The sequence below is a fragment of the Panicum virgatum genome, chromosome 8N, assembly GCF_016808335.1.
Source record: "Panicum virgatum strain AP13 chromosome 8N, P.virgatum_v5, whole genome shotgun sequence".
Classification (NCBI taxonomy): domain Eukaryota; kingdom Viridiplantae; phylum Streptophyta; class Magnoliopsida; order Poales; family Poaceae; genus Panicum; species Panicum virgatum.
Genome location: NC_053152.1, coordinates 6,293,905 through 6,320,443, shown reverse-complemented (window position 1 = coordinate 6,320,443; position 26,539 = coordinate 6,293,905). Strand labels below are relative to the sequence as shown.

Below are 26,539 nucleotides of genomic sequence, written 5' to 3'. Positions count from 1 at the left end.
TTTTCCGTGATTTACAACGGACTGTTGGCCTGTTGGGTGTTTTTACCATGTTTGCCACCGTCATTATAAAATAAAAAGGTGACTTAGGTTTTACCCCACCGGCCGCCACTAGTCTTTACTGCTTTAGATCTGTCTTTCCGCTCTCAAGCTCCCAGATCCAAAGTTCCTATTCCTTGTCGTTGCCCATCCTCCTCTTAGGGTTTCCACCAGTTTATGCGCGTGAAGCGATCTGTGGATTTTCGGATGGCGCCCAAGAAATCAACCAAGGGGAAGGGTGCGGCTGCGGAGCCAACCCGCGATAAGGAGTAGAACACCAGTAAGTGTTCCCAATTTGATTTGGAATCTCTAGTGTCACAAGGTCTTTTAGTTCCCAGATTTGTTATCCAATGGCGTCCTGCCTTGGGTTCGGATCATCCGCATGAGAATACGGGGGAAGTTGTTGCTTTCACCTCATACTTGGAACGAGGATTGGGGTTTCCTTGTTCTTCTTTCTTTTCTGGGCTCCTGCGCTACTATAGGATCCAGTTGCATCATCTGACCCCAATTTCCTTTGTTCATATGTCCATCTTCGTGCATTTATGAGAAGCTTTTCTGGGCATCGAGCCCCATTTTGAACTCTTCTGCTACCTTTTCCATTTGAAGCCGCAGCCCGACTCCTTTGTTTTAGATGTAGTAGGAGATGCGGGTCTCCAACTTAGGCAATGGAAAGATAAAGAATATAGTTCTTATAAACTTAGCAATAAAATAATCGAGTGGAAGCCCAAGTGGTTCTTTATCGAGAACCGATTAGGAAGCTTTCCATCAATTACTCCAGGCGCTCCAATTCAGTGGCCTGAATGGAATAAAAAACCAGTCGACGAGAGTCAGATCCCCCAACTTCTCGAGCGAATTGCCGTTCTGAGGCAAAATATGTTGACTGGGGAAGCAGTTATATGAACAGGACTGATGTCCAGTCTTGGTTGTGTAGATGAGGCAGTGTCTGGAGAAGGGAGTGATGGGTAGCACAGCCCCACTCCAAGTGCTAATGCCTAGACCGAGCGCCTGAGGAGTACTCGGTCAGTGGCGAGGAAGCGTAGCAGCTCCTCCAAAACTGCTAGCGACAGGTGAGTAGCTAGTTATATTTGCAATCGAGTACTTTCTAGTTGTCGATTTGCAAGTTTTGATTTGTGTTTTTGCTTTTCTAAGTCCGGCAGCTAAGATGCCATGGACCTCATTATCTGGGGATGATACTGCAGTGGTACAAACTGTCCCCTCCACCACAGTGGACCCGTCAAGTGGGATCGGGGCTACTCCTTCAGCGAGTAGTTCCGATATAAATAAGACCGTCGATGCGGGTAAGCTGGCCTGTGATCACGAAGCCTGCCCGCAAATTTGGCGTCAAGGGGTTTGCCCTCATAAGAGCTCCTGCGTAAGTTCTTTAGAACTTGTATATGTAGGATCTGTTTTGAATCTAGTAGTTTGTAACTACTTTGTCTTTGCAGAGATGCGGTCCTTGGTGAGGACGTGGGGGTTGAGAGCCACTCGGCTTCTCAGCTGGAGCTGGGGAAGCCCCCGAGTACTCCCGATATGAGTGCTCATGATATGGAGGCTCAACTCCATGCTTCTGGATTCTCCTTTACCCCATTCTGAGAGGGCCAACGAGGAGATCCCAGAAGGTGGTGGAAGCGGCAAGCTTCCGGAAGAAGGAGAAGGCGAGAAACTTCCTGAGGGGGGCGATAATAAACAGCCTGCGGAGACCCCTGCAGATAAGCTTGTGGTGCCTTGTAGGAAAAGTATCCTTTTATTTGCACTTATTTTAATTTAAGTAGCATATTCTTCCTTTAGATTCCCAAGTCACAGGGAACACTGTAGGAAAAATTGAAGAAGTGCCCAAGAGGTCTGTTACAGAGGTGGTGGCGAATGCTTCCCAGGTCACATCGGGAAGCAATTTGCCAAGAGAAAATGTGGAGCTAGCTGTCAAGCTGCTAGAAGTAAGTAGTCGAATACTTCGTGTACTTTTGGAGTAGATCAAGTAGTATTCTGATCTTTTTGTTTTGCAGGAATCACTGGGACGAATGAGTGTCCAGTCTCCAGATGAGACAGAGCTAAATGCTCTCAAAGAGAGGGTTAAAATGCTCTCGTCTGAGAAGATTGCTCTTGAGGGGAAGCTGAAGAAGCTTTCCCAATCTAAAAAAGGTTAGTCTTTTAGCATTTAATATGCACTCGACTAGTAGATCTGCTTAGTGTTTATAAGATTTTCGTTTCATCAAGTACACAGCTTGTGCCAAATCTCTAGAGATTCAGGAAAGCTTGGTACTGGATTTAAAGATTCTTATGTACCGCAACGCAGATGAAATAGAGAGGCTTAGGAAGATCAAGGAGGACTCTGACCGTGAGGCAGCAACGGTGCTGCAACAACTCAAGACTTTGTCAGAGTCTCGAGACTCGATGCAGCGAGAACTCGTGGAGCTGAGAGAAGTCAGAGATGCCGCCCTGGAGGTGGCGGAGGCCATGGATATCCCACAAGAGGGTGGAGATGAGCCACTCACGCTGGCTGGGAGGCTTCGTAGGGTGCCGGGAGCCTTCGAGAGGTTTGTCTCCGACATCACCCGTCAGTACATAGGTCACATGCTTGGGCTGGTGAAGTCTTATTGGCCAACCACTCGCCTGGACGCCCTTGGACAAGGTGCCAAGGCTGACTGTACGGAAGGTCAGTTCCGTGAGTATTTGGCGGAAACTTCCAGGGTGGCTGATCAGATCGTAGAAGCCTTGAGTAGGGCAGAGTCTCCTTAAGCTTGTCTTGTAATCGAATTGGCGTGTGAGCCAGAAGTACTTTGAACAAATGTTGGATATTTGTGTAATGTTAAGTACTTGAGGTAGGATTATGGAGTCCTTTGTTGTGTCAAGTAGCTACACTCGAGGGTCCTGAGTGTAGGCGGCATCGCGCCCACTCAGTTATAATAGTAGATACGATGCATTGTGTCCGTAAGTGCCTCGGGAGGCATTCTCGAATAGAATCGAATCTGTATGGTTCCGAAACCATGGTGCTAACCGGTTAGGATTGAATCCCTCGGGATTAACCAAGTGGGAATAGCACTATGGGGGTGTTCAAAGCCATAGCTTAGTATGGGTTTCCTTTTCAAAGGAAATGTTTTATTAGTGCTTAGCTATTGTGGACTTTGTTGTCCAAATCGGGGGGAGCCCTCATTTAGAGTATCTAGGAGGTATAAGGGATTTCTTGATAGATAAGAGGACAGTCATCTCTCGACAACTACTCAGAGTACTAAGGGAAAACATGAGTTCTTTTTGTATCTCGAGCAAGCGAATAGTACCCGTCAAGTACTTCAGGGAAAAAGACTCCGTAGCAGAGATTCCCATAGTAAACTAAGCAAGCGGGAAACTTATGTCACCTTATTTTAGAGTATCATGAACTTACCCGTGCTCCTTAAGGGATTTTCGTAGTTGACAATTTAGGATAAACCTTGTTTGGTTACCAAGATAGTATGCAGCTGTTTACGAAAATGGCCCAAACTACTCGATCGTATCGAGTAGTATGTCCTTTAATGGACTGGATTGGTTTCTGGAATAGGACAGTTAGGATTGAACTCCGTCGAGTTAACCAAGGCTTGAATATTCTAGAAACATCCCAAACTTACTCGAGCAGAGCGAGTAAGGTGTCCTACCTAAGGACTGGAGTAACTCTTAGGCAAGTCTGTTAGGTACTAACCCTGTCGAGTTGTCCAAGACGAAGGTGCCGAAAGAGTATCCAAGACCTACTCGATCCAGCGAGTAGGGTGTCCTTTAACCAAGGACTGGAGTAATCCTTAAGATAGAACTGTTAGGTACGAACCCCGTCGGGTTGCCCAAGACGTAAATTTCGAAAGGATATCCAAAGCTTACTCGAGCGAGGTGAGTAAGGTGTCCCTTTAACTAGGAACTGGAGTAATCTTTAAGACAGAACTGTTAGGTACGAACCCCGTCGGGTTGCCCAAGACGTAAATGTCAGAAAGATATCCAAAACCTACTCGAGCGAGGCAAGTAGGGTGTCATTTTAGCCAAGGACTGGATTAACTCTTAGGGCAAGTCTGTTAGGTACTAACCCCGTTGGGTTGCCCGAGATGAAGGTGCCAAAAGAGTATCCAAAACCTACTCGGGCGGGGCGAATAGGGTATCCTTTTAACCAAGGACTGGATTAATTATTAGGGTAAGTCTGTTAGGTACTAACCCCGTCGGGTTGCCCAAGATGAAGGTGCCAAAAGAGTATCCAAAACCTACTCGGGCGGGGCGAATAGGGTGACCTACCAGAGGACTAGAGTGTATTTTAGGATAGAACTGTTAGGTACGAACCCTGTCGGGTTGCCCAAGACGTAAATGCCCAAAAAGCACTCAAGTATGAACCATAAAAACAGCTCGATAGCTGCTCGAGCCGAGCAAGGCTTTCGAGATGGGGTACTGGTCGTGTGAGCGAGAGCCAATTAGTCGATATATGAAAAATCAAATTTGTTTGGATTTGTCGAAATTACGATAGCTGTAAAGTGACAGACTCTGACTCTTAAGACCTACCCCTTGCTCGTTAGACGTGAGCAATGGTTTACATGACTGGATAAAATTTATTTGAAGAAGGAACTTAGTCGATATGATGGTCGATTAAATTCGAGGTAGAACTAGTTGATGCAGAGGTCGACTAGATTTATCGGTGGTGTCTCCTTCAGGAGGGGTGCCCCAAGGGCCTTGCGAAGTGAGTCACACTGGAAGATCATGTGAGAACTCTTTGGGTGGATAAAGCGCTTGTGTAGCAGTGCTTTGTTGATCATGTTTCCACTTTGAGACGATTCACCTTGATGCTGGGTGCGTGGTTTACCTTGAGGACAGGTACTGATGGTTGCCGGCTTGTGCTTCTTGAAGGGAGCGGAAGCCCTTGGCGGAATACGGTAGTTGGAAGAAGCGCTGTATGCCTCGACTTCCTCCCGTTCCTTTCTCCTTGAGATGATGATGTTGCGCGCATCGCGCCCAACATTGATCACACTGCAGAGGTCGCAGTTGGAGTAGTCGTAGTTGTCGCCTTGCTGTTCTTGTAGGGTGTTAGCGAGGCGCTGACGCCTGAACGCCTTCTTCTGGTTGAGTTGGCGACAACGTTCGTAGAGATCTTCTGCTGGATTCTGCTCGTCCAGTTGGATGGTGATGGTCACCGCTAGAGGAAGAGGGGGAGCAGGTGGATCCTTATTGGTGGTAGCTTGGGCTTCTGTGATTGTAGGAGGAGTAGTTTCCATATTGTCAGAAAGGTACTCGTCGAAATCATCAGAATTATAGTCGTCAAGGTTAAGACACTCCGTGGGATCACCCTCAGGTTCTTCGGCGATACGAACCATGAGGATTTCATGGCAAAGGTCTTGAATTTCTTGGTCTTGTTTGCCTAAGGACGGGTCTAGAGGAGTGCTCTGTTGGTAGGGCAGATCCGCTGGCTGTGAGCCGGAGGCGTTGGGATCTTGTGCTTTCCTGAGATGCACTGTCTGTCCTTGCGGCGTTGCATATATAATCGGACTTGAGGTTCTTAGCCGAGTTGGACTCGACTTGTTTACTATACTGGATTAGGTCGTCCAGTTGCTCCTCCGGGTCGGAGGAGTACTCGGATTCGGAGTTGGTTAGCCCACCGATTATTGAGTATGTATGATTTGGGTGAGCGAGAAGCGGTATGCCCATCTCTACACGGAGGGCGTTCTCGTTCATCTAGTGTAGCCATGATTGAGTGGGAGTTAGCCCCTCAGGCTCCTTAATCAAGGGTTTATCATAGATTGAGTCGCTGGATTGTTCTGGGGCCTTGGCTTTTCCTTTTTTAAGCTTGGCCAGTTCCCAAAGAGCGTCGGCATGCTTGGTTAGTTTGGCCATGGCGTCCATGAACAGCTCGACATTGTTTGACCACTCTTCAAGATCGTCAAATGGTTCAAATTCTCGAGACCGTTCATGAAGCGATCAAAGTCCTGATCGAACTTGGACTCGACTAGTTTCGGAGTTCGAGTGTGAGCAGGTTTCAGTGAAGGGCTCTGAGGTATCCTGGAGATAGACGGTCCCATCCGAACAAGCCGGGGGTTTGTCTCACCAGCTCCCCTGCAGATTCCTCCTCCCGATTTCTGCTCTTTGTCTTGCAATGTGCTTTCAGCCACCTTAATGCAGTTAGCAAGCTTTGAATTTACCCGATCGATCCCTGAGAGCATGTCGCCCGACCTCTTCTACGGCGGGTTTAGTGCGTTAGGGTTCTGTTGTAGCGCAGATGGGCTGAGAGCAGTTTCTGCAAGTTTGATGCAGCCCTCTATCGATCGTGAAACTTGATCCACTCCGGTGAGTAGTTCTGAGTTTTTGATCTTAGGGCATTTGATTGACTTTAGATGAGTGTTGTCGACCGAAACCCACCGGCGAGCAACGACGGGCAACACGAAGAGCTGGGAGGTTGCTAGGGCGCTAGAGGCACTGCTCCCTCGTCGACGGCCCGCAATTTCCATCACGCGCCCGGAGGTTTTGTGGAAAACCGGGCGTGCCACCTGACCTATACCCGATCAGGAGGGTGCAAACGTGCTCCGAACAGTTTCCTGCATACGAAGACACGTGTAAACGTAAGTCCGAGCCGTGGTCGGCTCCCCGGGACGACTCTTGCATCGGCTTTGAAGAGCCGATCGAGTCCCGGTGTCAGACGGGATCTGATTGTATCCGGATATGATAAATAGAGCAAATTACCATAAAACTGCTTCTGTCAAATCTAGTTGATCTAATCCACGATGGTAACAGCTTCACTGCTAGATCGGAACATCCTACACGTGACTAGGCCTAGCGAACGTAACAGACAACTAAACCACAACCTAAAACAGAGGCCTAAGAACTAGCAAGAGCCGATTCTCGGAACAATCCCTATCAAGGCTAAGATAAAGCATCTACTACACCACCGGATCATCCAATCTGTTTGCAAGGCCTAACCTAGCAGATATTATGCCAACTCTTAAGATAAGAGCAAACCATAACAAATCGGATCTACTAAACATGAAAGAAGCAGGGTGTTGTCCCTGTGCGACTAATTCTATGCAATAAGAACTAGCATGAGATCGGAACGTGATTGCACAGAGACAACATGATATTCGTAGATGATAAGCAACAAAGCACAATGGATCTACTAATAGCCATGCTACGAATATCAAGATAACTAGTACTACTCGCCATCAAAAATGCTTCAGTACGAGTAATACCAAGGTAGAAGCAAGAACAATACTGCCCTGATCGCAAGAAGCGATCAGGGCAGCATGGCACATACTTGGATGAAACCCTAGGATTTAGGGGTGGCGATGCGCCGAGAGTTGTTGTTTTGCGAGTCGTGATGACGCTCTCCTTCATGAATAACAAAGGGTACATATTTATAGTCCGGAGACTTGGGAAATAATCTAAACTAATCTTGTCCCGGTTGGACTCTATCTCTAATCGTAAACTAAATCTAAGGATACATGGCCAATGTGGCCCAATGAGCCAGGTATTTTCCAAGAGTTTTGGAAAAGTAAGGCTTTTCGGAATCAGTATTTGTGTCGAACTCGACCAAACCAAGAGTTCGGTTTTGAGTTGTCACGTTTCCTGGGTTGTCCGAGTCGAGTTCGGGTAGAGCTTTTTTCTCGTCGAGATCCGCGGATTCGCGGATGCCGGCGAGTTGGGAGCGGGTTTTCGATTTAGGCGAGTTAGGCATGACAAGGTGGCTGGAAAAGCCTCCCCTTCCATCAGCCGTGCAAGCCCAGGAACTGAAAACGAAAGTTGTGCCTTCTGGCATGCTGTTGGCGTTGCTTGATCCGGCCATCGAATTCGTTGGTGAACTCGCCGAATCCCTTACCTAGCGCGCCAGCTGTCGGTGTTTACCGCCAAGCCTGCTCAGGGATACCCTTAGCAGTGGGGTTTGTAGGTAGGGACCGACGGCTCTAGAACTCGATGGTACAAGGAACACAAAGATTTAGACAGGTTCGGGCCGCGAGTTTGCGTAATACCCTACGTCCTGTGTGGTTTGTATTGCCTTAGGTGTTGATGATTGTTTGGAGGGGGTCCCTGCCCACCCTTATATATCCGGGGGGATATGGTTACATGGAAAGTCCTAGCCGAGTACAGTTGGAGTCCTACTACAACACAATCGGGTAGTTTCCTTTGTACTGCAACTAGTTCTATGCCTATTAGAGTAGTTACAAAAGAGGTAAGGTACATCCATGAGCTATCCCTTACTCTAGAACATTCTATGTGTATAAGAAGTCCCGCTGGCCCAGGTCTGACAGAGGCCTTCCATGAGGTGACTTGAGTGGCAGATATTAGGGGTGCTCTTGGTTGGTGTGGTCTTGCTGAATACCTAGAACTATGGGATATGCTCACATTGCTCTTAATGATAATATAGATGCTCATTAGAGGAGGTTTGAACCATCAGACATCTTTTCTACCAGGTCAGCCTATCATGCTTTTTTCATTGGTTCAACCTCGTTTGAGCCTTGGAAACAGATTTGGAAAACCTGGGCACCGGGGAAATGCAAAACCTTCATTTGGCTAGATGTCCGCCATTGATGGTGTTTACCACCAAGCCTGCTCAGGGATACCCTTATCAGTAAGGTTTGTGCCAGTGTTTACCGCCAAGCCTGCTCAGGGATACCCTTAGCAGTAGGATTTGTAGGTAGGGATCGACGGCTCTGGAACTCGATGGTGCAAGGAACACAAAGATATAGACAGGTTTGGGCCGCGAGTTGCGTAATACCCTACGTCCTGTGTGGTGGTTTGTATTGCTTTTGGTGTAGATGTGTTTCGAGGGGGTCCCTGTCCGCCCTTATATATCCGGGGGAACAGAGTTACATAGAAAGTCCTAGCCGAGTACAGTTGGAGTCCTACTTCATCACGATCGGGTAGTTTCCTTGTACTGCAGCTAGTTCTACGCCTATTCGGGTAATTACAAAAGAGGTAAGGCACATCCATGAGCTATCTCTTACTTTAGAACATTCTATGCCTATGAGCAGTCCCGCTGCCCTGGGTCTGACAAGCCCCCGAGCTCTTCGTAGCCGAGTCCTGCAGGCATCGAGTACTTGGCTGGGCGTCTTCGAGTAGTCAGAACATCCTTCTGGTTGCTTCTGACTCTTCCTTCAGATACATCGAGTAGTCCTTCAAGTACTTCCGTTTGCTTCGAGGCTGTGAGGTGCTTAAGCCCCGAAATCTTGATCATATATGGTGCGTGAAGTACTCGCACTCCATATGGAGTAGCCCCCGAGCCTTAGGTTGAATCGAAGAATCAGGCTGAGGGTCACTTCAGTATTTTTCTCCTTCTTTATTTTTCAAAAAATTTGAACCTAAGGCTCCCGAGTCTTGAAATTGAAAAAACTCGTGGCCCCGAGTCTTGAATTTAAAAATTTCAAAAATAAATCTCTGATACATATATTCCGCAGCCCCCGAGTCTTGAATTTAAATCCCTCCATTTAGATTTAATAATCAATGTAAACTCGTGGCAAAAACTGAAAACTTTCCTGAGAAGGAAAGAATCCGTTGCATCCCAAATATTCACAAAATTGCCCCTGAAGACCATATAAAGACGGTTGAAAACTTCCAAGGGTTTTGCTCCTTGAACTCTTGGCCGCCGTCAAACTCAGATTTCACATTGCCTCTTCTCAGTCAAAATCCAAAAGCCCCTCTCGTAGCCCCCGAGCCAAAACTCGTGACTTTGAGATGGCTCCCAGGAAGAACAAATCCAAAGTTGAGGAGGGAACTGTCGTCAATATATCCACAGGTTGGCGTAAAAGCAAGATGTCTGAATCACTGGTCCGAGAGTTGGAGAATATGGGTCTCCTCCAAGAGCAGGGCGTAAGCCAGTGGTCGGGGGATGTGAATTAGTACTCCGCCCTGAGAACCGAGGCGAGTACTTGACTTATGATCCGGCGGATCAAGGGGCCCAATGGAAGAAATTCTGGTTCCATGTTGGGAACTTTGAATCCCCACTTCCAGAAAGGACTGCTGGTGCCCCCAAGTCCAGGAGAGCTGGTCTAGTAGAGGACCTGGTGGCAAGCAAGTTGAAGCCATTCTTCGTGCGATTGCCATTATTAAAAAAGGAGTCACTGGAGATCATGTGGTCTTCTCGTTTATCAGTCGCCGGACGCAGCCTCTCTAGCTGCGAAAACATCCTGCCTTTAGATACGAAGGTACGCAAGATCCCACTAGGATGTCCTCAGAACCATTAGCTCAGTCTGAAGTGATAAAGAGATGCTGCAAAGTACTCGATAGCTTCGATACGTCTTTGATGCTTCCAACACTCTTCTCGGCACAAAATCCTCCCGAGAATGCCTGGGTACGTGCTTTGGATACCATGTCGAGTACTTGTAGTTAACCATTTTCGATCTTCTGTCTAAGTATTGGCTTCTTTCTGTAGAAGAATTATAAATCCTGGTATTGTATGCCTCCGACTTCTGCAAATGCTGATTCTGATGACAGCAAGAAACGGAACGTGGCTCCCGGATCAATGTTGCAGAGGAAAGTTCCTTGTCTCGATGCCGGCCAGTAAGTATATAACCTTTTGTTGATTGTATCCCGTTTGCCTCAGATTTCTTATTCAGAATATTTGCTTGGCTAGGGTCCAACATCTTTCATCGCATGAAAAAGATCAAGTCCAGGACTTCCGCAACTGGATGTCGTGTGGTTCGGAAGAAGCTAGTCGATCAGCCCCCGATTCTCCTGTAATCGGGTTGATCGAGAACCCGACTGCTAGTTGCTCGAGTGTAGACACAGCTGAGAAACCAAGCGAGCCAAGCCCTGAAATATCTGATACTCCTGCGGCTGCTGAGGGAGCTTCCAAAGCTGGTGGATCTGGGAGTAGTGGAGCAGAAGGGTCAAAAGGTCCTTCCGTTCGACTGGTACCATTCCAGTGTATGCCTCAGTCAGCCCAAGAAGAGCTGGGAAAGGAACTGTTTGATGATCCGCTGTTGTCTCTAGACAACATGAAGAAACTTGCAGATTGTATGTAGTGGAGCTTTAAATTCACCAAGGTGAGTCTTCTGCCACTATTTGTCTTTGTCGAGTAGTTGTTGATATCTGACCAGATTCGCCTGGTATGTCTCAAGATGTAGCCAATCGATCTTTCTTAAAGTCTCATGCTCTGTATAAGACTGTGGACAACAAAAAGGTCTTGGAGGATCAGAGAGCCATGATTGCCAAATGTCTGGATGAGTCCCTGGCAGCTTGAAATAAGCTCTATGAAGCAAATCAACATCATCATCTGGAGATTTGTAATATGAAGCTCCAGATAAAAAATCTTAAAGAAGAAAAATCAAGGCTACAGGAAGAAAATTCCAAGCTTCAACAACAAGTGCAAGCTGCCCAAGCTTGTAAGTACTCGATCTTTTCCCTTGATCTTGCTTGGTTAATAATAATTACTAAAAAACCTTTCCATCAGGTTCTCTAGAAGACCATACTCAACTGGTTGCAGTAGCTCAATCTCTTGTGGATGTGGTCGATGAAGGAGGGTCGTCAAATAGCAAATCCTTGGTAGAGCGCTTGTGTGATGGCCCAGGTTTTTAAATAGCCAATTCAGGGTAATTAGCACCAAATCATGCATCATTAAATAGGAAACCTTGAATTAATGCATGTGTATGCATGAATGTTTATGTGTATGTGTGTCTGTGTGCATTTGAAAATAGGAGAGGAAACTTAAATAATTTCTAAAATGATGCAAGTTTGCATATGAAATTACTTTGGCATATCACTAACATCATGATAAATCAAAGCCAAGATGAAGTCAAAGTGAGAAAATGAAATTTTGTACATGAAATGACGAGTTCTTCAAATCAAAGATTTTAAATGTTTAAAATATCTTTCAAATTGAAACAAACAGGTTTCAAAAATGAATTTTAAATCATTGCTCAAATGAACATTTGCCTAAAACCAAAGTTATAGAGTTTTAAATGGCGAACAACTTTCGTGTTCAAAGTTTTTTCGAGTTGCTACACAAAAATGGGAGAAAAAGTTGATTTCCGAAAAGTATAGGATATTTTCAAATGCACTCAAGTTTCAAATTTTATTTTTCAAACCATTGTTCAAATGAAAAATTGACTAAAACGAAAGTTGTAGATCTCGAAATTTTAAGCAAGTTTGGTATTCAAACGTTTTTCGTTTGAGGCCAAGAAGAAGGAGAAAAATTGAGTTTATAAACTGGAATTTTTGAACTTCAGTTTAATTACCAAATTGCCCTCACCCCATCTCTCTCTCTCCTCCCTCTCTGTTTTCGCCGTGACGGCGCCTGCACGCCGGCGCTGGCCAGGTGGCCGGACATGCGCTGCGCCCCCATCCAAAACTACCATCGCGCCCCCTCCCTGGCGCTGCGCAAGCGTGCCACGCGCCCTCGACGCCTTCCTGCTCGACACGCCACGGACGCCGACGCCGTTCTCGACGTCAGAGCTACACGCGTCGCCACGGCACTACCCTCGCCGCCGTTCCAGTCATCTCACGAAGCGAACTCCGATTTTCCCTTAGCCTCCTCCTCGCGCTAGAGCCAAAACCCAGGCCGAGCTCTCCCCGGCGCTCAGAAACGCCGCCTGCCGCCCGCCATGGCCGTCAGCCCCGCCTGAGCTCCGTGGAGCTCCCCTCTACGGTCCCCTTCTTCCAAAACCGAGCGTACCACCACCTCCCCCACCTTCCACTGATCCTCACAAGCCCATCCTCGCTCGCTCTCGCCCACCGGAAACCCGCCGCCGCTATCAATCGCCGCCATGAGCGCCGCCGCCCACGGCCTCCACGCGGAGACCCCTCCCTCGGCTCCAACTGACCTCGGGAACGGCTTCACCTCGCCCCAACGGAGCTCCCAAGCCTAGCCACCTCCACCCATGGCCGCCGGAGCGCCGTCGCCGCCGGCCAGACCCGCCGCCGCCCCTTGCTTCACGCCGGCGAGCCCCGTCCGGCCATCCCCGCGAGCCTCGAGAGTACCCACAGGTGCGGCTCGGTCTCCTCTAGCCCCTCCCCTTCCTTTCCATCGCCGCCGGCGAAGGACATCACCGGAAACTGGCTGGCCGTCGCCCCTATGCGGCCTCCTTTGTTTCTGGCAGCGAGGACCGGATTGCAAGAATTAAAACTATTCTAGGGGTCTGAGTGTAAAAGAACCAATGTAACTCAAGCTGTGAAATTTAAAAATAGATAACAATTTGTAGAAAAATCAGAAAAATGCAAACTCAATTGTTTTGGATTCCTTGCAACAAGATCTACAAGTTTCATTACATGCACTTCGTTATTTGAGCATTATTTTTTGTTTTATATTAAATGTAATTTTATTATAGCTGTATTTAGATCTCTAGTTCTATACACTTAATGGCTGCAATTTTTGGACAGTGTGCTACACCATAGATGAATAGCTTACTGTAAAAATTTGAGGACGTTTTGACAACGCTAGCTATAGGTTTCATTAGATCTTGGTTTATGCCTATGTTAAATAGAATTAAATCCACAGGGTTCTATACTAGTTTTCTTGAGCTCAAATTTTTACAACAGCCTTACCTTTGTTTCTATATGCTATAGAAAATTTTTGGGAATTTTTAGTGATGTATAACTAGTCCTTTTGATTTATTCATGAGTAAACTTTGTAAATCGAAAGCCCTAGTTTCCTTCATTAGAAAAATCTCATAATTTTTACTAGAGCTTGGTTTTCAGTACATGAACATGTCTGTAAAAGTTTAGCCACTGAAACTAAGTAGTTTACTCTGTAGATTTTTAGTTAAATAAATGCCTAGGAAAGGAATCTAAATTCCTATGCTTGTTGTATAGCTCAATAAATTATGAAAACTTTACCACAAGCTCATTTTTAGGAATCTAACCTACTGGTAAAATTTCATTACCAGAACTTGCATTCTTTACCCTAGAGATTTGTTTTTGTACACTAGTAGTAATAGATTCATGAGTTTTTATGATTTATTTGTTACATCAAATGACCTGAAAATTTTACTGCACACTAGTGACCCAGTAAAGCATCTCTCATAACAATATCAGCACCATTCTATACTGTTAGCTTTAGTTATAGTTTTCCCTTGTTTTCCATGTGTTAATATGATGAAAAACACTTTTTTTGCATTTTTCTGTACTAATATAAAAGAAAAGCAACACACCCAGCTCTTTTATGAGATAGTATAGATAAAATTCCCACTCTATAAATGACTGCCCAACAGGCTGAAAAAGAAAGTAGTAGCACCCTCCAACTTGAGTTTAATTGACCTCCATCTATATCAAGAAATAAATGCATTATATTCGTCTCATACATATGCATTGTTGCATTTCACTTAGGTATGATAGATGTACCACGTGAAGGATGTGATGTTGAAGCCGAGCCAGAAGACGGTGAATGGTGGACACATCTAGAAGATGGATGGATAGATCCCGATGTGCATGCCCGAATGAAGATGCTCGCCGAGCAGTTGTTCTCTAACTAACACTGACCTAGTGTTAATCCCAGGCAAGCCCCGGAGCATGTCCTATATATTTTAAATTTATGCAACTTATTATTATTCCTATCTACTTGCGCATTTAAGTTTACAGGAGTTGCTTGGAACCTTAGCTGCATGATCCTAGGTACCTATGCTTGAACACTAGTATGTGTAGGTCGCTAGTTGGCTAGGCTAATGGTTCGGTAGAAGTCGAGTGATTTCCTGTCACTCGCAAGAATTATAGGAGTTGAATGTTTACTACATGCTGCAACTATAAGGCCTACGGGCGGGGTCAGGGCACTATATTTCTGGATGAGACCCCGTCTGTTTAGTGAAAAGTTGATAAGGTCGCAGTGTGTGGTAGTGGTGGTTAAGTGTTTGAACGTACTAACCACATGCCGAGAAATATGGTAATCGGTAAGCTTAAGTACTGTATTGCACCGAGGCCGGAACATACTCCCCACCATCTTTGAACATTGTTCTCATGCGGCCACATGCGGGTGCAAGAAGGCTCACGACCCGGTGTCGTACCGTGGCGTGGATTCTTGTAGTCGAGGGCGGTGGGCCTGCTCCGTGCAGCGGGAATTAAAGGGAAAAGTCGTGTGGGCGAAGCGAGACGTCGATCCCCATGCGTGTGTGTTAGGTCTGCCTAGCCAGGTTAACAAATTCGATTCGAATCGTCCGCTTCTCATAGTTTGGGACTGCATAACCCTTTTGCCACATAGAGTAAGAAGTGAAAGATGATGATGAATATGGTTGGTTGGATGATGAAAGATAATTGTTTCCCACCATGTATGCTATTGGATAGATGCTCACCTAGAATGGTTAATTGAATTAGAATTTGGAAGCTAAAACCTGAAATTAAGGATCTACTCGTTACTGCTTTTCGGCAAAATAAACCCCTCAAGCCAAAAGCCTTGCATGTCTAGATTAAGGGCTAAGTATACCCTTAGTCGGGTAAGCCTTGCTGAGTATTAGTATACTCAGCCTTGCTTGTGGCTTTGTTTTTCAGGTGGTACATCGGAGATTACGGTTGACGTTATGTACGGGCTTCATCATGACGTCTGGTTTCGACGCTAGACTATCGTTCGTTTTTCATCAAACTTGAACTCTGTTATACTTTTATAAATTCAAACTCGGTTTGTAATAATAACAATCAGTTTTCATACTCTGTACTGTAAAATTTGTGGAATGTTGCATTCTCTGGACTGCTTTGTCGATCCTGTTTCAAGTGGTTTAATCGGGATTTTACCCGACAGCACTGCCGGATTACTCCGTTTTAAGTGCGTGTTAACCCTAGTTACCGTTTTCGGTGATGGTTAGCGCACTTAAGCCGGATTAATTTAGGCGGGACTGCCACAGCTTGGAAGAAGCACCCCAGAAGATTTTTGATGTCTTGACGGCTACTTCCAAGAATTATTTAACCCACATGATAGGAGTTGTCAAGTCGTACTTGCCTCACTTTAATTTGGCTCCGATAGCTAAAGGAATAGCTCCCAATTGTTCTGATGAGAAATTCCGAGAGTATTGTAAGGAATCAGAAGTGATTGCGGAGGAAATTCTGAAGAACATGGTAGAGTAGACTGCTTGTAACAACTCTTATAATCTTCAGTGAGCTCTTGTTGTTGTTCATAACTTGTATTCTGTTGGTGTGTCTTCAGAAGTATAATCTGATACCGTAGGATAAGTGTGAACTAGTCGACTAACCGAGTAGAATACCCGCATGGAGTAATTCAGTTAGGATGAGTCCCGTCAGACTACTCGATTTGAGAAACTTGTGAAGATATCCATAAACTACTCGAGCAAGCGAGTAGTGTGTCCTTATCAAGGACTGGAGTAATCCATAAGACAAAACTATTAGGTACGAACCCTGTCGGGTTGCCCAAGACATAAATGTCATAGGGATATCCAAGGCTTACTCGAGAAAGGCGAGTAAGGTGTCCTTTAGTCAAGGACTGGAGTAATCCTTAAGGCAGAACTATTAGGTACGAACCCCGTCGGGTTGTCCAAGATGTAAATGCCAAAAAGATATCCGAAACTTACTCGAGCAAGGCGAGTAAAGTGTCTAACTTGTAGACTGGAGTAACTATTAAGATTGACCTGTTAGGACGAACCCCGTCGGGTTGTCCAAGATGGACAAAATGTAGTAGTATCCATAACATACTCGAGCGAGCGAGTAGTTTTGCCTTTTCAACAAGGCTGGAGTTCCTCATAGTTGACCTGTTAGGATGAACTCTGTCGAGTTATCTAAGATGGACAACTAGTAAAGGTATCCATTCACCTTCTCGAGCTAGACGAGTAGGTTGTGCCCTTAATATCCCATAGTGTCGTGCCAGGACCGAATGCCAGGCACAAAGCCTGCAGCGGCACGGCCCGTGGGGCACGACGGCCCGTTAAGGCCCGTCCAGCACCGTGCCGTGTCGGCCATCTATAAGCCCAGCCACCAGGCCTTCACCAAGCCGCCACCCACAGCAGCACGTGCGCACGACATGAGCATGTAGCATATTTGCAAGTGCCTCGATTTGCAGCAGCAGGGCGCGTGCGTGGTGCATCGGCAAGCAGGGCAACCAGCCAGCAACAGCAATGCAACGTGTGAGAAGGGAGGCAGCCACCCTCAACGTGTTCGATGGAATGCCGTGTTAGAATAGAAGGGGGTGATGATGATTAGCTTTTGCTGTTGGACATGCTTGGTTCTTGGTTGATTTTGCATGTCTTCGTCAAGCGTGTGCGTGTATGGGAAACTCGTGGTGCAACGTCGATGATTTGCAGCTAGGTTCATCGACGCCCACCAAGTGCTCGGTGAAATGTCGTACAAGGTTTTTCTCCACCAAGGTGAGCACTTTGACTTGCGCTTGTTTCTTATTAGTGTCTAGATTAGTTTTATTCTTGTTCCCGCTAATCTTTGCTAGTCTTTGCATGCTTAATTAAGAGTGCTCTTTTATAGTGCCCTTTTCAATTTTTTTAGTGAGACTCTTGATCGGTATTCTGGACAAGCTTTGCTTTTGCTTGATTCGAGCTTTACTAATTCTTGCAGAATCTGTGTATACTTAGTCAAGTGAAGTTTTGTTGGTAGTTTTGGTTGAGTCAATCATTTTGCCTTATCATCCGATTTGTATCGAGCTCATGACATTTTGATTAATCTCGGCTTTCGCTTTGTGTTGTACTTTGCTCGAGTGTTTCGCCTTTTACGTGCTTCCGCTTTGCGTCAAAATTTGCCTAACTGTTCCGGGTGAGCACGTTACGAGTTGGCTTGTGTCACCTTGGCGGTTAGAAGAGAGGTGAGTCGGGTTGAAATCAGAACATAGACTTTCTTCTCTTGAAGAATTTTTAAAGGCTTCCATTCACCGCCCTCTGATCGCCTGTCTGGTCCTTCAAGATCATAATATAAATAACCCCACAAATCATTCACACATAATCTTAAAGTTGTATGAAACTATCTCTTGGTTAAGATATAGCTATTCTCTCTCTTCTATTAAAATATGAGAAAATATTCTAGAAGCTAGCTAAAAAGTAACCATTGGAGGAGACCTTAGGCACTGAAATAGGCGAATTTAATCCATGTGTTGTGATCTATTTTAAGGCGCCTCCCACCATAGTGGCTAGAAAAACAAAAGAGAGATACGCTGGAAGTTGTCACACTGAAGCTGAACAAATTAACACTAATATATTTGTCAAAATGTAGTTTCGTAATTTTTCTAGGTTCTGAGACCACTTTTCTCCGATGCTATCCGTAACATCTAGTGCATTTGTTTTTTTTTTAAAAAAAACTGGGTCTTGCATGATGTAATGTGTTTGTCAAAATATAGCTTTTCATTTTTCTAAAGACAAATTGGAAGTCGTCCAAATGATGTCAAAGGCGGAGCGAAGTAATTTGGACAAAAACACCCGTAAAGAAACCAGCCAATTCGGTAATGGCCTCATTACTACCGAAACGATTTTGAGAGACACCTCATTTTTTTTTTAAAGTCGGGTGCAAATGTACCCCGCTCCTACAATAGGAGCTGGGTATTGTAGCATTTCGCCTGCCCCTGGAAATGCATCTTCAGGGGCGGGTGACGGCACCACCCGCCCCTGAAATAGGGCTCATTTTTATGGGCGGGTGGTGCCGTCACCCGCCCGTGAAGATCGGATTTCCAGAGGTGGCCGATGCCACCAGGCGCCTCTGGAAATGAGCGCTATTTTCAGAGGCGGCTGATGGCATCCGCCGCCCCTAAAAAATTATTTTTAGGGGCGGCTGGTAATGCCACCCGCCCCTGAAAAGTGCCATAAATATTTGGGCGCGCCCCATCTTTCTCCTCCTGACACAACAGTGCTCTCTCGGGGGAGCTGCTATCTGAAAACTCCACACATCATAAATAGGGGAGGGAAGGTTTTAAACTCGATTTCCTTGAAGTTGGAGGCTCTAGGAGGTAAGTAGCACATAATTATATGTTTTTTCTAAGCTTATGGGTTAATTTTAATGCTCAAATTGTGCTCTCATTCCTCTAGCTAGATGTAGATCTAAATTAGGTGGATTTAACATTTAAACCACGAATTGTTTTAATTTTTTTGGATAAATCTACGCTATTTTAGTTGGTGCACATGATTAGGTAATTACTTAGGCCAAATCTTTAAGTTTTAGCCTCATTTAGAAGTAAACATATTTCCAAAAATATAGAGGAGAGAGAAAATGGTATGTTTTCCCTCATATATTTATACACATGCAAGATATTTTTTCCATCTTATATTTTCACACGAATCATTATTTCCCTTGTTTTAAATTATGTGAAATCCAAAAGAATAACAAAATACTTTCAGTAAACACAAGACTTTAACCCTAGGATTAACCCTTGTTCAAAATTGTATTATATCGGATGACATAGTAAATTGACTTTTTCCAATATTTGCGTTTATGTGTAAATTTACTTGGCATATATTTAGCAAATTATTTAAGAGCTTGTTTTAATTCGTTTGAATCATGTATTGCTTTTCTATTGTTTGTGTTTAGAGATGGATAAAACTTGGATGTACAAAGCACGAAGGACGGATGCATATTTCCGTGGAGAAGTTGATAAATTCATTCAAGCTGCGGAAAACCATGCAAGAATTGAGAAGACACAGATGATACATTGCCCATGCAGAACCTACAAAAATCTGAGAGTATTCAGCGACACAACCATGGAGAACTATAATTAGATCGCATGTGTTGATTAGTGGTTTTGTAGACAACTACATGATCTGGAATAAACATGGTGAAGAAGAACAACCTCAGAGAGAGAATTAAATCGATGAAATAATGCAAGAGCCCGAGTTTAATATATTGTTTGATGATTTTGATGATGCTGGCTGTGAGAATGAAGGTGTTGGAGGTGGTTATTTTGATGGTGTTGACGGCAGTCCCATCGATCTTGGAAGTGACAATGATAGCGATGAACTTGATGATGGTGATTTTCTGAGCCAGTTGTTGCATCACACTAAAGCGGAGCTGTTGGTTGGTAGTGCAAAGGGGTTAGAAAACTTCGAGACGGTGAAGAAATCAGTAGAGAAAAATATATATGAGCGGTCTAAAGGATGTCCGAAGCACTAGACCATTCTTCGTTTTGTACTTGAGCTGTTGACCCTAAAGGCTAAGCACAGCTGGTCAGACAGTAGTTTCGATGATCTCCTGGGTATGTTGGCCTGGTTGCTTCCGAAGCCAAATAAAGTGCCTGCGAACACATATCGAGCAAAGAAGCTTGTCAGCCCGTTCACAATGGGTGTGAAAAGAATTCATGCATTCCCGAATCATTGTAGTTTGTATCGTGGGGATGCTTTCAAAGACTTAGACAAATGCCCTGTATGTTCTGCAAATAGGTACAAAAACAATGTTGGTTATTGTGACGGCGATAATCAAGGTCCAGGAGACAGGAACAAAAGGAAGAGAAAGGGTGCAGCGAATAGTGTTGCAGAGGCACCAGATACTACTTTAGGTATATCTGAGAAGCAGAGGCGAATTCCGGTTATGGTTATATGGTACCTCCCGGTTGCCGATCGGCTAAGACGTTTCTTCTCCAACACAAAGGATGCTGAGCTGATGCACTGGTGGGATTCAGATAAGCGCAAGAAGGGCAATGGAAAGCTTCGACATCCAGCTAATGCTCGGCAGTAGAAGAAATTCGATGAGCAGTATTATCTGGAATTTGGAAAGGACCCAAAGAACGTTAGGTTTGTGTTGAGTACGGACGGAATTATTCCGTTTGGTGACAGGACTAGCACTCACAACACTTGGCCGGCGATCTTGACGATGTACAACATGCCTACATGGTTGTGCCAGAAGAGAAAATATCTTCTGTTGTCCATCCTTATACAAGGACCCAAGCATTCTGGCATCGATATTGATATTTTCCTTGAGCCTCTGATGCAAGATATGGAAACTCTATGGAAGGAGGGTATCGATATGTTTGTTTGACGGCTTCACATGACAGACCTTTAATCTAAGAGCTATTATCTTCACCACCATTCATGATTATCAGGCTCTATTTGTCCTTTCGGGACAGGTCAAATGTAGGACGGGATGCACGGTCTGTGTGGATGAGACCGTATCATCTTTCCTGGAAGGTTCTAAAAAGTTAGTTTACCTTAGCCACATAAGCTTTTTGGTGGAAGGACATTGATACTGAAGTAAGAAGTTCTACAACTTTTTTGATGGCAAGGCTGAATTACATTCTGCTCCAGTAAAAAGAGACGGGCACTATATTTTCAAAATGGTGAGGACCATCCAGGTTAGCTATGGGAAGGTGACAAAAGATGGAAAGAAGAAAAATAGAGATAAGGCACCAATCAAAGGCGGTACTTCAAGAAACAGTCCATCTTCCACAAGTACTTACCCTATTGGGGTGGTCTTGAAGTCCGCCATGCAATCGATGGTATGCACCTGAAGAAGAATGTGTTTGGTAACACGATTGGGCTCCTTCTGGAGACATCAACAACGACAAAGGATATCTTAATGTCACGTCAAGACCTAGTAGCCATGAAGATATGGGAGGATCTTCACCCTATGGATAAAGGAAATGGAAGATATTAACTTCCCCCGGCTTTCTACAACTTGACACGTGTTGAGAAGAAGGCAATGTGTGAGAGCTAACGGGGGGTCAGAGTCCCAAGTTGTTTTTCATCCAACATAAATAAATTAGTCTCGATGAAAGATCTATCACTATACGGCTATAACTGTCACGATTGTCATGTTTCGCTGACGGTGTTCCTCCCTATTACAATAAGAGCGATCAAGCCAGTATATGTGAAGATGGTAATCACTCGGCTTTGTTATTTATTCAAAAAAATTTCTCAAAAGGTGATCAACGAAGATAAATTGAATGATCTCCAAGAAATTATTGGGGAGACTATGGCACAACTCGAGCTAGCCTCCCTCCCTCAAAAAACAAAAAGAAAAATTAAAGAACCTTGAAAAGCAAAATACCCTTGTCAATAGCTAGATTCACAAAGTGCTCACTCGTATCACTCGTAGCAGTAAATTAGCAAATATGTGTAAAACTCGGTCAGTGCAATGCTAAACTCAACGAGTTGTGGGGATCTAGATCTATCTCCGATCTAGCATTAAAGGACCTTATATCGCCCAAGTCTTTAATGAAAATGAGTGAAGCACTGAAGCTCTTAATCTAAGCGACTGAAAGTCAAGCGTACAGTTTCATAATAACATGTATCGATCCGTTTTCATCGGCCCCAGAATCAAGCAACAGCTGGGGCCAAGTGGCCGCATTTTAAACTAGGGACTATTGCGTTCTTCCCGGCCCGTTTGCAGCTTCCAGTTCATTGTTGGCTGAGTTTTCAAGCTGGGAGAAGCCTCCTGCAAGTAACTGGGAAATTGAACTCAACTCAACTCGGCCAGGAACAGATCGAGAAGCAGACACATGGTATGCCACTATCATGAATAATACTATAGCTTGATCTTTTCCAGTGAACATTTATTTTCTGCCTTTTTTTGTTTTAAATGCATAGGCCCTGCCAATCTGCCAAGAGCTATCCAAATGATTGCCTAGCTTTTAACCAGATAACTCAGTGCCGATCCTATAGTTTTCATGGCATGTTTTCTTCATTTCGAACAGAACTAGATTTAGACTTGCTACCTAGATCTCCTCAACTCAGTCTCATGTATCTAATGACTATTGAGCGAGCCACTCAAATAAATAGTTACAGATAGGGAGGCTTCTCTAAATTTGGATTGTTTGAGGAACTGAACATTCATATCAAGATGAGGGATTTTGATTTATCAACTTATAGATCTAGAGTATAGACAGCTTAGAAGCAAAAGAGTATTTTCGAATCTGATTATTATGGGCTAAGATAGTTTTGGAGTCACATATGTATATGTACTCGCATGTTTTGAATTTCTTCATATTGTGAAATATAGTCTGATACATATTGATCTCCTAAACAATAGAGTACAGTTCATATACTAGTAGAAACTAAAAGTGGGACGATTGTGGTTGAACTAGGAGGCTAACTTACAATTGATCCTGTTCTTTCAAGGTGGGTTGCCGCAGGATAGGAAATGTGGAGCAGCACTTGGCAAATCCAACGTCAACAACCTTGTTGCATCAGCTGAGGGATCTATGGAGGAGCCCTAGGGGAACAGTGCTCCGTATCGAGGCACTAGCACTGGTGGCCATCATCCTCTCCTTCTTTCTTGCATTCTTTGGATGCTGCCGCCGCTGGTCCAATCGCTGGATTGTCCAAAAGAGATTTTTGGCTGCACATGTGTTATCTCTTTCCCTGGGAACATACAGCATTGGTCTAATGCAATCTTCGTCGGTGAAGAGTGAGATGTATCCCATAAGGGCTGTGTCCTTACTCACCCCTCTCTGGCTGCATCGATCAAGCCACATCCTACAACGGCCTTGATTACAAGGGCCCATTCTCTAAGATGATATTTCAGCTTTGCCTCTATTGTGGATATGTCCTGCTGATGAGCTTTTCAACTATCTCGACTGTTTTTGGGAACCTGGCCATCAGCACGTTGTCTGCCATCATCTTGGTCAGGGGATTTCATAGGTCATTGGCACTTGTGCTGCCAAGCAGAATACGGGAGCAGATAGGTGATCTTTACCCTAAGGAAACAATTGCTTTAGCGGGTAATGATTTTTCCAGACTGATGGTCCTTTTAGGTAGTTATGCTTCTGACAACAATATGCACCACAACGGTAAGCTTATTCGTTGCACGATGGTTGATATATATATAAGGGCTGCACAGCAATGCTGAGTGAGCTAGCTACAGTTAGAAGCCAACAACAAGACCACCATTGAAGACGTGTGCCTTGGGTACTCTCTGTCTCATTTGTTACAAAGGCGTTTCCTTGGTATGGACAGCGTTAGGGAAGTGGACAGTAAGCGAACGGACTTTGAGCGTTGTGTACAGCGTTATCGTAGTGGGGCCAACGACTATAAGTGGACCTGGAAGGCAATAGAGTTTGAGTTAGCTTTTCTCTACGAGGTATTTTTCACCAGCAATGAGTTCCTTCATTTCTATCAAGCAAAGGGTGCTAGTATTTGGGCATTGGCTTCATTCATTGGGATATGCCTTGTCGGGGTAGCGACTGCCATTCCTGGGACAATGGCTAGTCGCCACCGTGTCGCCTCTACAGGTCCTCCCAATGCTGGCACTGTGGTTGTCGAAACCACAACGGCAGACTTGATCATCACTCTTGCCATATTGGTATCCCTGGCTCTGCTGCAGTTGGTGCAGTTGATCCGGTGCTGGACGTCAAATTGGGCGAGGGTCGCCTTTGCCTGCAAGTACTCGATGCATTGGCAAACTCTGCGTAATCAGTTTCTTGTTGGGCTGCATGATCGGTTTCGTGCGCCGACAAAAACTGGTGGTGGTGGATGAGACTGAGGGCGTTTGTGGTTACAAGGATGAATTGGTTTGACAAGTACCTCTGGCAAGATAAGCTTGGGCAGTATTCACTAGTTGATTCAGAGAAGACCAGGAGAGTGAGAAAACGACACTATAGCGCTTCATCCTGGTTTCAATTGGTTAAGATTGTTGGAGTTCAGTACATTGGGCAGGTGGTCCGGGAACTATTGTGGGCTGGCGACATGAACGAACCTCCCATTGGGTTGCACGACGATGTGAAGACATCCGTGGCAAATTTCCTGGGCAAGATCAAGAGCAGCAGAATAGGGAAGGAGTGGTCGTCCTTGTTTGTTGACAATGGGATAGACGCATCATCCTTACTTCCCTATAGCAACGTCACTCTCCCGTGGATGAGGCAGGGCGGTGAGAATGATGTCTTGTCGGAGCCGGAGGCCTACGCTTTCACGCTCCGTGCCATGGTGTGGCACGTTGCGACATGGTACTGCGACAAAGCTGAGCAGGAAGGAGGAGGAGGAGCCGGCCAACAGGAGAAGAATCGTCGCGTGGCCATAGCGCTGTCCAGGTACTGCGCCTACCTGGTGGTGTCGGCGCCGGAGCTGCTCCCTGGACCGACCGTCCAGAGACTCCAGACAAAGGAAGTGTTCGATGATGCTGAAGACCGGGTAAGAGAAGTCATGTTGCGGACACACCGCCAAGAACGGACTGCAGCGATGGTTTTGGAAAAATTGCCCGCACGCTTCAATAATAATGTACAAGCAGCAGTGAGGTACTTCTACAACAACTACAACATCTTTTGGACGGGTGTGTTTTTGGGGAGGCAGCTTCGCGGTGAGCTGCGGGCGCCTCCTCATGAGTGCACGCGGCGCTCCGATGACCCCTGGGAGGTGCTGGCGCTCCTGTGGGTGCAGACGCTGCTCTACGCCGCGCCCTACGGCGACAAGGAGGCGCACAGGCAGCGCCTCTCGCAGGGCGGCGAGTTCATCACCCATCTCTGGGCGCTGCTCTACCACCTCGGCATCGACAGCTGGGAACATGAGGAGGACGCCAAGCAAGAAGAAGAAACCGTCGAGCGGGAAGCTGAGGAGACGACGATGAGAACGTCGTCGTCTCAACAAGCTGCAGGCTGCACTAAAGGTACTAGTAGTACGACTGCGAGACTAAGGAGAACAAGATCTCTTCCTACTGCCGGCCTGGATTACTAGCTAGCTCCACGATCTCATCCTGCGTTCTCTGTTCGTCCCACCTCTTTAATCTTCTCCAATTCATTTCGTTCATCTCTGCCTTGCTGGCAATGTGGCAGGCTCTGTTAGGTTTGCTTGCGCTAGGAAGTAGCACATAGTTTGACCATTAATTACATGTATTAAATGAATGCAGTTTGCAAAACTAACACCACAAAAATCTCTGCCCTACTTCGCGAGATGAATTTAATGAGGCTTTTGACCGCATGATTAGAGGATGATTACTGTAGTATTACTGTAGTCAATTATCAATTAATTATCATCATTAGATTCGTCGCGCAATGTTGCACCTATCTGTGAAAAGATTTTGTAAATAAATTTCATTTAATGCTCCATGCACTCAAGATTCTTTTTGTAGCGCGATTAGCGCAAACAAACCAAAGAAGCATGTTTGTTTCATCATGTCATTTCCGTGTATGCATGCATGATCCCCGCACTCGGTACACCCCCCCCCCCACACACACACACCCACCCTATGCGTAGAATGAGATTCTACACCCATCCAAGCAACCCAACTAGCTACCCAGCCCACCAACCAACCCACCACGTCCCCCAACCTGTCCACCTTCTTCCACGAGCAGGAGCCCGTCCCCCAACCTGTCCACCTTCTTCCGCGGGGGGAGGAGGCCATGGTGCGCGGGTCAGCGGGTCGTTCGCGAGCAAGAACCACGAGCGGCGAGTGCGAGGCTAAGCAACGGGGGGCAGAAGTCGTCGATGCGCGGGCCAGTGGGGCGGATGCGAGTATGCCTGGGCGTTCTGTTAGAACCGAATTCAATTCCTCGGTTCTTGGAGAAGTTTGATTCCTGGAAAACAGGAACCGATCAATTCATTTGAGGACTAGGAACCGAGAAACTTAGGTTTCTGTTCCTTTCGGTTCAGTTCTAGTTATAACCGATGGCACCGAACTTTCAAGATGCACCAAAAAATAGCTCATTCAATAGCAAATATCGACAACATTTCGCCTTTTTTTCATGCAATCAACAGGGACAATTCAGCATAAAACAACATCACAAGGCATAATTATTATGGTTCTA

At 45.5% G+C, this 26,539-nt stretch overlaps 1 pseudogene; it reads left to right on the top strand.

Annotated features, from left to right (window-relative positions):
• The first annotated feature begins 1,576 nt into the window (after positions 1-1,576).
• Positions 1,577-25,620, top strand: LOC120684717 (annotated as a pseudogene).
• The last annotated feature ends 919 nt before the right edge of the window (positions 25,621-26,539 follow it).